The sequence below is a fragment of the Pungitius pungitius genome, chromosome 5 (genome assembly GCF_949316345.1).
Source record: "Pungitius pungitius chromosome 5, fPunPun2.1, whole genome shotgun sequence".
Classification (NCBI taxonomy): domain Eukaryota; kingdom Metazoa; phylum Chordata; class Actinopteri; order Perciformes; family Gasterosteidae; genus Pungitius; species Pungitius pungitius.
Genome location: NC_084904.1, coordinates 22,710,440 through 22,727,257, shown reverse-complemented (window position 1 = coordinate 22,727,257; position 16,818 = coordinate 22,710,440).

Sequence of the window (16,818 nt, the reverse complement as noted above, 5' to 3'; positions counted from 1 at the left end):
GAAGTCACACTCGGTCGTCCCTCTCGCCGTTTACACCCTCGCTCTAATTGCCTCCCTCTCAACGTGAAGTGTGTTCTTCATTATCACTTCTAATGCACCTCTCAGCACATCCTCGCTGCCGACGTGTCGCTTAAGAAAGCGGCTGGCGCATCACGCCGGGGCGCCGCATCACGCCGGGGCGCCGCATCACGCCGGGGCGACCCTGCGGGGGTCTGCGGCTCGCCGCTCTCTCATTAATTGATTTTGTGGGCTAACGGTTGGCGGCTGCGAATGAGGCAACACATGTCCAACACGTCCTTTGCTTCGTCTTTAGGTTCCCACAAATAATAATAATAATCCACCTGTGGCAAGGAAGGAAGGATGGAAGGATGGAAGGAAGGAAGGAAGGTGCTTGAAGACCAACCAGGCACATTTTGATTTTCAGTGCATCCTCTTCACATGAATGCGTTTTAAAAAGGTCACGAGGGGTCGACGAGGAAGCACCTTGCACAGGGACCCCCTCCCTCCCCGACCCCCCCCTCACTGATTCACTGTGACAATTGAGCATATAGCTCCCTGCAGGAGACCCCCCCCCCCCCACCACCACGCTCTCCCTAACCCAGGACGCTCTCCGTGGCCCCTCGACGACGTTTACTGGACGAGAGCCGTTGGTTGTTTTGTTGTCTTCAGTCTGATCGTCTCGGCCTCCTTCCTCCTCCTGTCTGTCCTCACACGGAGGACGTCTGGACGTCTCCGGCTGAGCGTCCTCTGGGCCGTGACACAAAGTGTTGGGGACGGGGGGTGAGGGAGGGGGGGTCATACTGCCGCAGAGGGAGGGGGTGTGAAAATACTTTGTTCACATGTTCCTGAAGAGAAATGCAGAAATCTCCTCTTCATTTATGTGCATGTTTTAAGTGAAGTGATTGTGGTTAAAACAGACTCCTCCGTCCAAATATGGTCACTTCCTGTTCACTTATTGCATAAAACAAAGAAAGTCGAGGCTTCAAAACCAGTTAGTGGCGTCACAGAAGCTGAAAGACTCCGATGGAGCGTTTCCTTCTGTAGAAACACGGAGGACACAAACGATTCCTTGACTTTTCTATACATAAATAAAACGACTCGTATTAAAGGTTCTAGCATTTATTTAACATTAAACCTGGACAATCATTCAGACTGTTTTATGTCAAGATCTGAAACATCCATGTAGATAAATAAATAATCAAACCACTGATGAGAATTATGATAAAAAAACAACTATTTTCTGTGCTTTAAGTCGAGTAAAACCCAAATGTTGCATCAACAAATGTTCCAGCACTAATGTCTGAATGAGTCCTCGCAGCATCTGGGCCACTGAGCTCTTTCTGGGAATGAAATGTTACTTAGTCTTTTTATTTTTCAACTTTCATCTGTAGAACAATATTGAAAAGCATTAGTCTTTAATCCCTCAGCTTCCTTTTTACTCTTTTTTGGCCTCTATAAGTCTTTTGAAGATACATCTGGTTTCCTATCTTGTAATTCCCTCCGGGATTCCAAAGTAACAGCGAAAACAATTTCTACACAGTGTGTGTGTGTGTGTGTGGGGGGGGAGGAGAGGATGGGGGGGGGATTAAGGAGCGGCCGGAGTGGTTTATTAGAGGACATTTAGCCGGAATGAGATTAATTCCTCCGAGCAGCAACAACTGCTGCGGCGTGTTGCACACACATAAAAGTTTCTTCTAATCTGAGTGGATCAGGGGGCATAAGCCCCGCCCTCGTCACTCGGACCGAAGCTTTGTGACACAAAGAGTATGCACGCGCACAACAATAGGGAAAATAAACCCTTTAATACACAACTGGCCGTAGATTAGAGCTGCATATGCGCCGATGCATCATCCTCTTTCTGGGGTTACACGGGCTGCAGATTGGTTTTCTGCACTTTACAGAGAAGATTTAGATGAAAGAAATGATGTAATTGTTTATTTTTGAAAGCCAAAGTAAGCTTGTATTTGAGTGTGATTGTTCTACCTCTGGGAGCTTTAACAGGAGCTCACCTAAAGCGACCTGGGAGCAGATGCAGGAGACCTCCGAGCTTCACGTCTTCTGATCCCCGTTTTTCAACTTTAACACAGTTTTGTCTGATTTAGAGGAGTTTATTCTCTCTGATTAAAATGTGTGTACATCTTTCCTCCTCTTGAGTTTATTTTATGTTTCATTGAAACACAAAATTCTAACTGTATTATATTTATACGGTAAATGACCGTGAAAGCAATGGATTTAGCTGAAGATCCACATGTCAAGTGTTTCTTGTGACAGTAATTTACTGTTTATTAACTGCACATTTTACTGAAATGGTTTCTGATTCTGATTTTGATGACAATTAATTACTGTATTTCCGTCCATATTACCAACTGATCAAAACACTCTAAAATGGGTTTGATGTCACCACCAGGACCCTGAAAATACACAAACACCACTCATATATAAATATATAAAACATACAGCTGCATTCAGACTAGTTTTAGATCCTTCACACACATTAAATGTTGATGCTAAGGAGCTAAGCGTGTTAGCATGAAGTCGTCCTCACACAAATGTTTTCACTTCAAACACTTAAGTAAGTCATAAGTAAGCAGAATGACTGCTTGTCTTCATTTTGGTTTATTAAATCTAACTGGGAATTAAAATGAAAACCTCTGAGGTTAAAAGGGTAGAAAGCGCCTGCATCTAGAGGTCGTGACCTGACCGTCCACCGGTGATGTTAAGAGAAAGACAACTTGCAGACAGCGTCCTCGGCCGTCCTCTGGCTGCAGTCCCCCCGGCGGCCTGCGGAGGTCGCTGTGCACCTGCAGCAGAGGACAGAGGCTCAGTCACATCCACTTCCTCCTCTTTGGAGAAATCATTACAAATATGTCGAAAAACCCGTCACAATGTGGGATTTATTATTTTGCAAGTACTTAAATTATTTTTCTAAAATCAACCAGTAACCACATTATTTGTGTACTTTTATTCAAACAGTTTAATAAAAAGATGATAAATCATCGATAAAAAGTGTCTGGAGGAGATCTTGCTATTATGAAATAATCACAATGTTAAACCAGATATAAATACATGAACATAATGAAGCGCGGGCCGCTCGCTGACTTACAGTACGGACAGTAACCCCCCCCCCGGGTCCTTCCTGGGCAGCAGGTGGCGCTACGGCATCTCTGTGATCTCTGTGGAGACCTCCACCTTCCTGCCAGAGACCCCCCCACAGCAGCGGCCCCTGCATCAGGCCAATGGTAAATAACACAGCAGCTGGGGGGCCGTTTGAAGCGGAATGTCAGTGCGTTAGAGGGGGGGGGGGGGGGGCAACAACTGAAGGACGGACGACGGCTCGTTTCATGAAGAATTCGGATCAAACCGGATTGAGAAACAGGCCGAAGCTTTTTGGCTTTTTGTTAAGTGGCGTTTAAAAAAAAAGGAAGAAAAGACGAGATTTTTCTCAAGGGACTCGCTGCAAACCCCCCCCCCAACCCCCACCCAACCCCCCCACCACAGGACGCTCAGAGGATCATCATCGTCATCATATGCAGGCCAGTGTTAAGATGGATGCTGCCTGATCCCATCATGATAATGGCTCCATGTCTCCTGGCGTTGGATCGGGGGGGGGGGGGGGGGGGGCAGGTCTCTGCAGCTGATTCTCTTTTGTTTCCGCTCTCATCTCTGCAGGCATGTGGAGCCCTGTGAGTCCACAGAACTCACTGCTGGGGGGTGAAATAAAAATGACAGTTTAATTCCACATGGATACCTCTGGAGTGGAGGATGCGTCCTCAGGTTGGAGCCTCACAGATTGGGGGGGTTTCAGCCCGGAGACGACAAAAGACACTTTGTTCACAGCAGAAGGGTTGTTCTGTCTCTGTGAGGGGGGGGGGGGGGGGTTAGGCCTCAACCTGTCACCGCGGGAGAGGTCACGTTAGGCTCTGTTTCAGCCTCACACACACCATCATCTACACACACACACACACACACACGCCATCATCTACTTGAACTAATGCTTTAATGTGTGTGTGTGTGTGTGTATTAATAATAATAAAAATGATTTCAATGTGTATTGTGTAATTTGCAGCATGTTTGTGTTTGAGCCTTTTCTTCAGCACTGAAGAGGTGACACACACACACACACACACACACACACATGCGTGTAGAGGCCTGTGTGTGTTTACGGTCGTCATGCAGTCCTAAACATGTGATGCATGTAAAAGTACAAAGACCACAAACCACCATCAGATAAATCGGTTTTAAGGACTCACATGAGATTCAAACATAAATATTGAAATTATCCAGACCCTGCAAGCTGCAAGCCACGCCTCTTTCTGCCGGTGGCTCCGCCCCCGATGCTGATTGGTCCTTTCGATGCTTACGACAACATGAAAACAATTTAAAACAAGTGCATTTCTCACTTTGTGACTAACGCAGTTTAAAAAGAAGCAAACATTGCAGCTTCCTGCGTGAAAGTCCTGTCCTGGGAGGGGAGGGGCGGGGTTGGGCTGTGGGGGGGGGGCGTTCACAGAGGGAGGGGCGGATGTCTCAAGGTCAAATGCAGAACAGGCGAATTGGGGTTGGAAGCAAACTAATGAGTTTTTTTCCCGTTCTCTCTCTCTGTGCCCCCGGACCGCTGGCATCACCTCGCCGTCCTGTCAATCCACCCCCCCCCCCCTCAACCAGGCCACCCTGCCCCCTCCCCTCATAGACAGAGAGGGGGGAGAAAAAAAACAGGAAAAAACAGTTTATTCCTGCGCGGGGCCCTTAATCTATTTGGACTGGGCGTAATGGGACATTTGCATGGCGAGCACAGCGAGGTGTCAGCGATAACCACGGGGTGGTGACCCCCCCTCGGAAATATGCTGAGCTTTCGCTAACCCCTCATCAAACACGTTGATCTTTATGGACTGTATCATATTGTGCCGTAATGTGCTTTATTGTCCACAGAATAAGCTTTTCTTTAAGGTAATTGGAAAGCGGGAAATGGCCGCTATCGGCGGACTTTTAAATACATTATTCCTGAAATGTGTCCGGCGTAACGACCCCGTCGCTGTAAAACCTCAGATTTATCTTGGCAGAAGAAATTGATCCATTTCACCTTTGTCTAATGGAAATTTTTATCAAGGATTATCTGTTTATGTAAATGAGCGTGGTCCCTGGAATGGAGGGGATAAAAGTCTGGAGGAGGTGGGGGGGGAGGGCAGTTAATCTAGGGCCTCTTAACGTGTCAGTCTGGACATAATGCACAGGATTCATCTCCGTGGGGGGGGGGGGGGTGGGGGGGGAACTTGGAGACCCTGTTTCCTCATTTCCCCTCGCGGTGGTTTTTGGGGGCGGGGCTTGAACCGAGCAGGTACACCTGTGCAGGACGTGTCCTCCTAAACCTTCTCTCACCGCCTCATGCTGAGCAACAGGAAGTGAGTGTTAATGAGTCATCGATGACTCCAAAGAGACGAGGACCAATCAGCTGGGGGGATATTGGTGTTATGCGATTATACAATATATAGATTATAGCCAATTAACACATGATTGTATACTTCAACTTGATGACGTGATTGTTGTGTTTTAGATGAAGTAACGGATGTGTTACAGTAATTTTACTTTTTAAGTACATTTTGATACCTTTACTGAAGTAACCTTTGAATGCAGCACTTTAATTGAATTAATTTGACCCCTTTGTTGATTCAGCAGGGTGCATGCTGGGAATATGAGGGTTAGCTTAGCTGCTAACTGACTTTAAGTGTCACGTTGGCAGGAGAGCGTGTGTCACTCAGACATTACAAAGCCTTCACTCAGCGGGCCTTGTTTCCGACCCCCCCCCCCCCCCCCTCGTAACGTCCATTCATCCCAGAAGCCATTAGCATATTTACAGATCATGAAACGCGGCATCGCCACGGTAACCGAAACGTTTGGGTCTGAAGATTGACAGCCCCCCCCCCCAAACTACACATGCGTTTTCATTGCAGCGGCTTTTGATGTTTTATGGGATCATCGCCTTGTTGAGAGAGCAGTGTGACGGTATTGAAATACAACTGGTGGTGGCATTGGGGGGGGGGGGGGGGTAGTCCCCACAGAGGGCGGCAAATGGTGCCTCACCAGGAGCGAGTGGGCCCCCAGTGCCCCCCCCCGCTGTCATCTGCCATCCTGACAGGCAGACGGAGCAGGGGACAGTCAGTCGGGCTAAGTGACATGACCCGACTCACCGGGGAGGGGGGGGGGGGTTCCATCACTGTCTTTAAACTGCGCCCCTGAGACCGGTCCTGAGTCTGCCCCCCCCCCCCCCCCCCCCCCGCAGACCTCCGATGATCAAACAGAGGGACGCTGAGAGAGGAAGTTTGGCATCATGCAGCATCAAAAATCTCTTTACATCATTATTTTATTTTACTACTTCATCTTGTTGCATTTCTTAGTTTGTACCATAAACATTTCTGTTATTTAATAAGTAAGGCCCACAGTATGTAGAACGGAAGAATATCTACTCCAAAATCTCCAATGGAGAGATCTGATTGGCTCCCTGTGACGTGAACCCGTGGGTTTGTGGTGTCCACAAAGGAACCTCTGCTGCTTCCATCAGAGATCCTTCAGGTCTCCAACATCCCCCTCATTCCTGCTGACCCGCCCGGTGACAGCGCATGCAACACATTCGTCATCTGCAAATGCACAGCGAAAGTGCGTTTCTCCCCCCCGTCGGGCCGGTCCGCCCCTCGGAGACACGAGTGGAGAACGTTTCCTCTTCTGAGACGTCAAAACTTCTCAAAAGAAGTCCAGGCTCCGGCATCTCACCGAGGCCCCGAGCGGAGTGAGACCTCGAACACTTCCCACCTCCTGGCACAGCGGGACCTACGTGTACTCTAAAAGGAGGCTTCACATTGCCCCCCCCAGCATTAAAAATGGATCCTGTTGGCAGCAAATGGAGCATCTCTCCACTCGTCTGTCGCCATCTCGTCCAGGTCCTGGAGGGCTGGAGGCCCAGACAGATGCTCCTCCAGGAGGAGAGGGAGGAGGTCTGTGACCGGCTGGGGCCTGTTTTCAGCATCCTTCAAGGCCTTTAGTCACATGTTGTTACTGAAGGATGAGACAGTGGTCCAAGAAGGACTAGCAGGTCACCATGCTGTTGTTGTTTTGGAACCAAAGAACAGAAGTTACCGTATTTGAAATGCGGAAGAGTGATGTAGAAACTCATGGTCGCGACCTGTCAATCACATTAAGCCCCACACTAAAGCATCCCCTGCTTTATGGTCTGTTTGACTCTAAATGGACCAACATTCACTAAATGAACGTCATGCTGCATTGAAGAAGACTTGAAACTAGAGACTGAGACCATAAACTCATGTTTACAATGTTTACTGAGGGAATAAATCAAGAGAGAAGTAGAGTCATTTCCTCATAGACGTCTATGGGAGCAGAGGAGTCGCCCCCTGCTGGTCACTACACAGAAGTAGAGTCATTTCCTCATAGACGTCTATGGGAGCAGAGGAGTCGCCCCCTGCTGGTCACTGCACAGAAGTAGAGTCATTTCCTCATAGACGTCTATGGGAGCAGAGGAGTCGCCCCCTGCTGGTCACTACACAGAAGTAGAGTCATTTCCTCATAGACGTCTATGGGAGCAGAGGAGTCGCCCCCTGCTGGTCACTACACAGAAGTAGAGTCATTTCCTCATAGACGTCTATGGGAGCAGAGGAGTCGCCCCCTGCTGGTCACTACATAGAAGTAGAGTCATTTCCTCATAGACGTCTATGGGAGCAGAGGAGTCGCCCCCTGCTGGTCACTACATAGAAGTAGAGTCATTTCCTCATAGACGTCTATGGGAGCAGAGGAGTCGCCCCCTGCTGGTCACTACACAGAAGTAGAGTCATTTCCTCATAGACGTCTATGGGAGCAGAGGAGTCGCCCCCTGCTGGTCACTACACAGAAATAGAGTCATTTCCTCATAGACGTCTATGGGAGCAGAGGAGTCGCCCCCTGCTGGTCACTACACAGAAGTAGAGTCATTTCCTCATAGACGTCTATGGGAGCAGAGGAGTCGCCCCCTGCTGGTCACTACACAGAAGTAGAGTAATTTCCTCATAGACGTCTATGGGAGCAGAGGAGTCTCCCCCTGCTGGTCACTACATAGAAGTAGAGTCATTTCCTCATAGACGTCTATGGGAGCAGAGGAGTCGCCCCCTGCTGGTCACTACACAGAAGTAGAGTCATTTCCTCATAGACGTCTATGGGAGCAGAGGAGTCGCCCCCTGCTGGTCACTACACAGAAATAGAGTCATTTCCTCATAGACGTCTATGGGAGCAGAGGAGTCGCCCCCTGCTGGTCACTACACAGAAGTAGAGTCATTTCCTCATAGACGTCTATGGGAGCAGAGGAGTCGCCCCCTGCTGGTCACTACACAGAAGTAGAGTCATTTCCTCATAGACGTCTATGGGAGCAGAGGAGTCGCCCCCTGCTGGTCACTACATAGAAGTAGAGTAATTTCCTCATAGACGTCTATGGGAGCAGAGGAGTCGCCCCCTGCTGGTCACTACACAGAAGTAGAGTCATTTCCTCATAGACGTCAGCTCATCGTAGAGCCACATGAGGGGAGGGGCATAGGGGGGGGGGGGGGGGGGTCTTGTCTTTTTTTTCCCTGTCCACCCTTATTACATTAGCATGAGCTCAGTGGCGAGGGCACCGCTGCGTCATAGACAGGGCTATTACTTTGAGTGCATGCTGGGTGTGTGAGGAAGAGGAGTAGGAGGAGGCCACTGATCCCCCCAACCCCCCCCCCCCACACACACACACACACACTCCCTCCACCCTCTTGCAGCGGCGTGTCAGAGCCTTCTCCTGTCAGTAATTTGTTGCTAATCAGCTGTCAGCTCGGAGGCGATGATGAGGTGATCATGGTGGGCGGTGGAAGGTAATGGCCTTAAAAGTCACAGAGTCAATGTCAATGGGATCACTCGGATTCAATCAGGGGCGGCCCCATGAAGGATGGCGCCCGCTGACATTACCACTCATTTTGAGGGCGAGCATCTGGGCCCTAGTAAATAACCATCAGTGGGTGGGTCCGGGGGACAGGTCATTATCCCTGAGAAAAATAAATATCTCCTCTCCGCGAAGGCTGCAAGTCATTTAGCACAGACTAGGAAATTTCACCCTAGATTAAGTATGATGAGCCAATATCAGTCAGAGGAGATGGGGGGGGGGGGGGCGCGTGATGAGACGTGGGGTAAATTTATACGCAGGCCTCGGCAAATGTAATAAGATTTTAAAGTAGAAGAAGTGTGTTGGCGCCGCTGCAAGGACCACAGAAACTCTGTGTTTGACTAAGGGGGGGGGGGGGGGGGGGGTGATTGCTGGTGGGTTCTTTCGATATTCAACATTTTCAAATTTGCCCAATTTGGCAGCACATATGGGAGCTTGATTGACAGTTTATAGTTCATTTATTCAGCAGATCTGTGGTGGAGGTTTAACAAACAATTGTTCATTTCAAAAGGCTTTTAGAGATTATAAATCATCTCGTTTACTTCAGCAAACTAACATTTTCATTACCTTCTTCTTTCATTGTTATTACAAGAGGACAAGAAAACCAAGACCAGAAAATAACACAAATGTTGAAATAATATGTAGTTTAAAATAGTTTTCAAAGTTCAAATGTTAAATGTGAGGAATGTTTAAATAAGAAAAGAACCACAACTAAACCACTAACTACACAAACCAACACTAAAGTGCCAAAACAAATCGGCCAACGTGAAGACAAAGTAAAGCATCCATCCGCCTCTGCTTGCCTGTCACATTGCACAGGCCTGAGAGGTCAGAGGTCAAACCCCAGTGACCTTGGAGGTCTAATTGGGTAATTGATGTGGTCCGGCCTGCAGGTCAGGAGCTCACAGCGTGGAACAGCTTGCAGGATGTTGCTACGTTCTTACATCACCCCCCCGATGTCTCTGATAGTGGACACCTCACAGGCCATCCGTCAGACTCAAAGTGGGACGCCGTGGTCACATGGTCGGGTCGTGTAGCGGCATATTTCATCCCGTCCATGAGAGAGTAAAGCCTCTATCGTTCAATCCCGCTCAGGTTTCTAATGGGACCTTCAGCTTCTAGGTCACCAGCAGGAAGTCCTCACACCCCCCCAGGTAGACCAGGACCAGGGAGTTAGGACCCAGGACGGTGTTCGCTCCTCTTTGTGGAGCCAAAACCAACAAGTTCACTCTTATTTGCCGACATACTTGACTTTATGGCACTTTTGTTGGTTTTAGGTCTCAAATGTGTCTTTACTGCCATCAAAAGCTAATTACACAGTTTCTCTGAAACACATTAAAGTAAAAAAAAAAAAACCTAAATAGGTTTTACTGTGTAATAAAACAAGGTATTAACCTGATGTATGGCATTAAGAAAGGACGAATGAAGGGGAGTTTGCGCGGCGCCTCACGCTGTGTGCGTCTGACTCACAATGTGTCATCCTTTTGTTCACACCGTCGGGTTTTGGTTCCACAGGAGAAGGATCTCCTCTCCTCAAAGTCGTGCACACACTTCAGCTTGACTGATGCAAAGCCTTGATGATGCGCAAATGACCCCGGCGGCTTTGAACTGTCATCAATCCAATTAATAGAAGATGGCTCTGAATCCATTACTGCAAATATAATGCAAACATTATTATATTAACCCCCAAATCTGGTCTAATTCCATCAACATAATTAATGCAATCCATTTGCAAAGTGCCGGTTCGATGAATAATTAATACCAACTCTTAGATATTAAATATTCATATTTGTTCATGTATCTCAATGCTGAGGGGCTCTCAGTGTGTTTAAGTCTGACCTCCCTAAAAAAACTCAAAGCGTCAATCAATTCCAGCAAAAGCCTAAAAGTTTAAGTAGAAGTGACAAAGTCCTCAGAACGAGGTCCATGACGTTAGCAGAAAAAAACCACAAACTTAAACTCCGGAGAGGGCGGAGCTTAGTGAAACCATCGCTTGACGAGACGTTTGTAGGTTAAAGTTGCACAAAGAGACCTGTCAATCACAGCGAGGCCCGCCCTAAAGCTTCCCCTGGACCATCGGTGCTGTACTGAGGAAGAGTGGAACCTAGAGACTGAGACCACGAAGCCATGTTTACTGAGGAGTCAAAGGACCCTACGAGATGAGATCATCCAATGCTCCTTCTCAAAGAAAAGCACATCGTCCCACTCACAACACACCTTTTCAGGGACATTAGAGCCTCATTTATTGATTAAAAATGTGCGTCTTTAAATGCAACGACGTAAACGGCAGAATTTAAATCCGTTGTTTTGAGGATATTTTCCCCCAAATATTGGCAGTGACTCTGATGCAAAAACATTCATCCAGAAAAGCCACTTTCAGTGAGACACACAGACTTTCAGTGGACTCAACAACCCCCCCCCCCCCCCTCGGGGTCCTGGCCGTGTATCTCTCCTGCTTCTCGCCCGATGCTCAACACTCTGCAGCTCTTGGCGAGGCATCACGAGGTACCATGTACCCCCCCTTTCTCTCCCCCTCTCTCTCTCCCCTCCTCCCAGGGACATTTTGGAGTGGGGCGAGCGAGCTGACCTTACTGAAGGGCTCCGGCGGCCCTGCCAAAGCCCCCCCCCCCAGTGTTTGGTGAGCCCACATGGCAGCCTGGTCCACTACTGAGCGCAGTGTTACAGCCTCCTTCAGGGTCACAGCGCTGCTCATCGCTTCGTTACAATCAGCTGCCTCCTTTGTTTGCTGCATTCATGGTGTCCACCCAAACAGCTGCTAACATCTGGCTCTGGTCTTTGTGGGGAGGGTCAGGAGGGACCTTCACTTCGCTCAGCGACCTCTCCTCCCTGAACTGGAAGCCAAGCAGGTCGTAAAAAAAAAGTAAAAGCTGCTGTAGGTGGAGACTCCTTTGTGGACCTGGGGGGGGGGGGTGCTTTTTACCCGTCCCGGGATGATGTATTCCAAAAGACCCCCCCCCTCCCCCCACGTCCAGTGACAGAAGCAGGTGCCGGCTCCAGGTGGGGGGGGGGGGGGGGCACAAGGCCAGGAGGCCGCACCAAGGACTGATGTCATACCTCCAGCACTGAGAAACCTGCTGCCACACACACACACACACACACACACACACAGACACACACACACACACACTCACACACATGTTGACTGAGTGCTTTAAAAGGCAAAGCTAGAGAGACAAACTAGCTCCAAGTTAGAGTCTGTGTGAGTGTGTGTGTGTGTGTGTGCCTGGAAGACGATCATTAGCGAGTCAAATACCAGCACAAATGGCCGCCCGCGATAATGGCTGACATTCATCTCCATTCATCTGCATTCATCTGGTCCGAGTGGCGTCCAGCTCGCACGGCGGAGAAAAGGAGAGAAACTTTGTGGAGTCGGAAGCTTTGAAGATATCTAACGCCGTGACCTCCGCATTGTTCAGAATAGATCCGACCAAACGTCTCGTCTCGTTCCACCCGAGGAAGGAAGTATGAAATAAATAAGAGGAGCTTGTTGTGTAACATTTTAACACTCACCCACACGGGTGTGATCAATCAGGAGGGCGAGCTCGCTCCGTCCCTCTGCCCCCCCATCTGTTACTGCAAGAGCCGTCCACATACCAGGCGCCTGTCACTTTCTCCTGCTTTATTTTTTATTTCTATTGACTCATCCCCACGGAGAGAGGGGGGGGGGAGTTGATCACAATTATCATTTTTTATGAATACATTTTCATGAATATATTAGCGTCCATTCCCTACCGCCGCCGCCGCCCACCACCACACGCACACATTTGGTGGAGTGTTGTTTTCTCACAGTTAATCGGTGGCCAGATAAACCAGAGGCCATATTTGCGCTCCATCTGCTGAGAAGGTGCAGTGGGCTCCAGACGCCATTCAAAACGCGCTGGACAATAACAGGAAGTGGACGGGCTTCACACGTCGCCGTTTCTCCGCGTTCTGCCCCGTACAGATGTCGGGCCAAGAGGACTTTTTTCCTTGGAACGCTGCACAAAGAAGCCTTTTGGGATTTACAAGACCAGTTTGGAGCTGTTGGTTTTGTTTCCAAAGCCTCTAAATGGACCATTATTTAATAAATGAACATCATGCTGTATTTAGGAAGATTGAGACCAAAATCTCATGTTTATAATGTTTACTGAGGGAATAAATCGAGAGAAGTAGAGTCATTTCCTCATAGACGTCTATGGGAGCAGAGGAGTCGCCCCCTGCTGGTCACTACACAGAAGTAGAGTCATTTCCTCATAGACGTCTATGGGAGCAGAGGAGTCGCCCCCTGCTGGTCACTACACAGAAGTAGAGTCATTTCCTCATAGACGTCTATGGGAGCAGAGGAGTCGCCCCCTGCTGGTCACTACACAGAAGTAGAGTCATTTCCTCATAGACGTCTATGGGACCAGAGGAGTCGCCCCCTGCTGGTCACTACACAGAAGTAGAGTCATTTCCTCATAGACGTCTATGGGGGCAGAGGAGTCGCCCCCTGCTGGTCACTACACAGAAGTAGAGTCATTTCCTCATAGACGTCTATGGGAGCAGAGGAGTCGCCCCCTGCTGGTCCCTACACAGAAGTAGAGTCATTTCCTCATAGACATCTATGGGAGCAGAGGAGTCGCCCCCTGCTGGTCACTACACAGAAGTAGTCATTTCCTCATAGACGTCTATGGGAGCAGAGGAGTCGCCCCCTGCTGGTCACTACACAGAAGTAGAGTCATTTCCTCATAGACATCTATGGGGGCAGAGGAGTCGCCCCCTGCTGGTCACTACACAGAAGTAGAGTCATTTCCTCATAGACGTCTATGGGAGCAGAGGAGTCGCCCCCTGCTGGTCCCTACACAGAAGTAGAGTCATTTCCTCATAGACGTCTATGGGAGCAGAAGAGTCGCCCCCTGCTGGTCACTACACAGAAGTAGAGTCATTTCCTCATAGACGTCTATGGGAGCAGAGGAGTCGCCCCCTGCTGGTCACTACACAGAAGTAGAGTCATTTCCTCATAGACGTCTATGGGAGCAGAGGAGTCGTCTGCTTAAAATAAAAAACAGCGAGTCTCTGAAACTCTGAAATAAAGAGCTGCTTAGTTATTCCAGATGGCTTCATGGGTCATGAAAGAGTGATTCACGCGTCACTTTAAAAAGCCGCTTGTCGGCGGGACGGCGTCCAACCGCCCCCCCCCCCCCCCCCCCACAAAAAACCAGGGAAGCGCCCCCATCAATTATTTGCTAAGCAGCCATACTGAAGATCTCACTCTGAACAGTGTGTGCTGTCAGCGCCATGATGGATGCAGGCTGCGCTGTGTGTGTGTGTGTGTGTGTGTGTGTGTGTGTGTGTGTGTGTGTGTGTGTGTGTGTGTGTGTGTGTGTGTGCGTGTGCAGAAAAGCAACACAGAAACACACACATAGGGATGCACGCACAAACACACAGCGGCACAAAGGCAAACCCACATTTGCATAAACACATTTTCTTCTACACACGTACTGACAGATGCATTGAAAAAGTTAGTCATATTTTACTGTGTATTTTAATGAATAAAATATGAAAATTTGCTTAAATAAATATTTCCTCTTCAACCAGTGGCAACATTTTGATTTGACTTGTTGATTCATAGAGAATAACGGTTCTATTACAATATAATGAATAAAATCGTAAATTATTTGGATACTTTTTATAATGCAAAAAATTAAATATGCTTTGTACTTTTCGCTTGTTTAAGGTGTACTGTAGATATTTCACACTTTTAATTACTAGAATATATTGGATTGTTTGGTATTGTTTTTGATAGGTCATTAATCAAAGTACTTCTGCTAAAAAAGACATTAAACTACAAGAAAAGTACGACCTGAAGAACATCTCAACACTAAAGTTTGATTTGTAAAATCATTTAACTCAGCACAGATGCTCAAATCCCAGCGGAGCCTTTGGGCAAAATTAATAATGAATAAATACACTGTTTGCCTCTTTAATGTCCAACGTGGTCCCTGGAGAATGAATCCAGGGCATTAATCAACACGCGCTAATTAGCTAATCGTGTGTTAATTAAATCAGCTACTTAAAGTTCTGAGACGTGCAAAGCTTATTCTACCGTGGACGCGTCAGTGGAGAGAGACAGAGAGACAGAGAGGGACAGTGAGACAGAGACAGAGAGACAGAGGGACAGTGAGACAGAGAGACAGAGACAGAGGGACAGTGAGACAGAGACAGAGAGACAGAGAGGGACAGTGAGAGACAGAGGGACAGAGAGACAGAGAGACAGAGACAGAGAGACAGAGGGACAGTGAGACAGAGAGACAGAGACAGAGGGACAGTGAGACAGAGACAGAGAGACAGAGAGGGACAGTGAGACAGAGAGAGACAGAGGGACAGAGAGACAGAGAGACAGAGACAGAGAGACAGAGAGGGACAGTGAGACAGAGAGAGACAGAGAGACAGAGAGGGACAGTGAGACAGAGAGAGACAGAGGGACAGAGAGACAGAGAGGGACAGCGAGATGGAGAGAGGCTCTGACCCGACCTGCATGGCTCCATCGGGGTTTCCCTCTTTGCGTGACTCCGCCCACCTGAACCCCGCGGCGGCGGATCGATGGCGGCGGCGCTTTCGGCCTCGTAGATCGGCAGCGAGCCGGATGGGACGTGGCAGAAGGCCGATAACCGGGCTCGTCTTCGAGGTCCAGATCGGTGAATTACTTTGACGCTCTTAATGTGAAATCAATACAGCCAGCGTGGAGCGCTTGATCTGAGGATTGACCCCCCCCCATCACTTCTAAGGAATGCCTCCTTACGTTTGAGGGGTTACATCAGGAGCTGGTTCAAATTCCCCAATAAAAGATTCTGTAGCAGATATTTGCTACGGACCAATCAGATCGCCTCTTCTCGATGGTGTCACACCTGATTCAGTTACCAACCTGCGGGTCTGGAAGAAAGATCCAGGTGGTTTCTGTGTAGACGTCTATGGGAAAATCACTGGATTTATTCCCTCGGTAAACACTCCTTTCTCTACGGATAAAAAAAGGCAAATACTGGCCGACCTCGTCCGCTTCTCACCTCCAACCCGTTAATCCTCAAGTTCAAAGGCAGCAGTTAAACATGAATTATGTTCATCCCTGTTTTTTTTCATGCGATCATGTGTTCATTTTGGGGTCAAATCGTGTTCCTCGCGGAGACGTAACAACCACCATGTGAAATGAACCTGCTTAAAATCAATCAATTCTGCCCCCCCCCGGCCTCACCTGGAGAATAAGGAGCGAGGCCACAGATCAATACGTTTGATGGGGGGGCCGTAAGCAGCCCTATTAAGTGACAAAGGTTTACTCTGGAACAGCTGTGCTGGCGCCCGAGCCGAGCTTGTCTGACTAATGAATCGTGAAACAATCAGGCAGTAGCCATTTGTGTTTAGATCTGTAAATATGGCGCGGTACAAGTGCCAGACCATCGCCGGCGCTCCAGCTGGGGCCACAGATGGTCTGGACGGGAGGCGAGCGCGGGCAGACCGTTGGCTCCTCGCGGCCCGCCGCCGCCTCCTCTGCGTCGCTGAGTGACAACTTCACTTTCGCGCTAAGTTAGCGCGCCTGCTCCGCATCGGGAGCCAGGGGGAGGAAAAAAAAGAGAGAAAGAGCTGACAGCTCCTGAATGGGAGCCCAGCCGATGAGCATCCAGCAGGAGGAACCTAAGGGGAGGGGCGCTGGGGTGGGGTGGGGTGGGGGAGGGGGCAATGATGAGCGTGCTATTTAAAGACATGATCAACCTAATTAACCTTGGGATGCCGATGACTAATCGGGAGGCTGCTGGTTCGCCATGTGGAGGCCTCGTAAATCTCACTAATAACAAGCCCTTTATTTATTCTTTAAACAGGGGGGGGGCGCCGGCCATTATTCG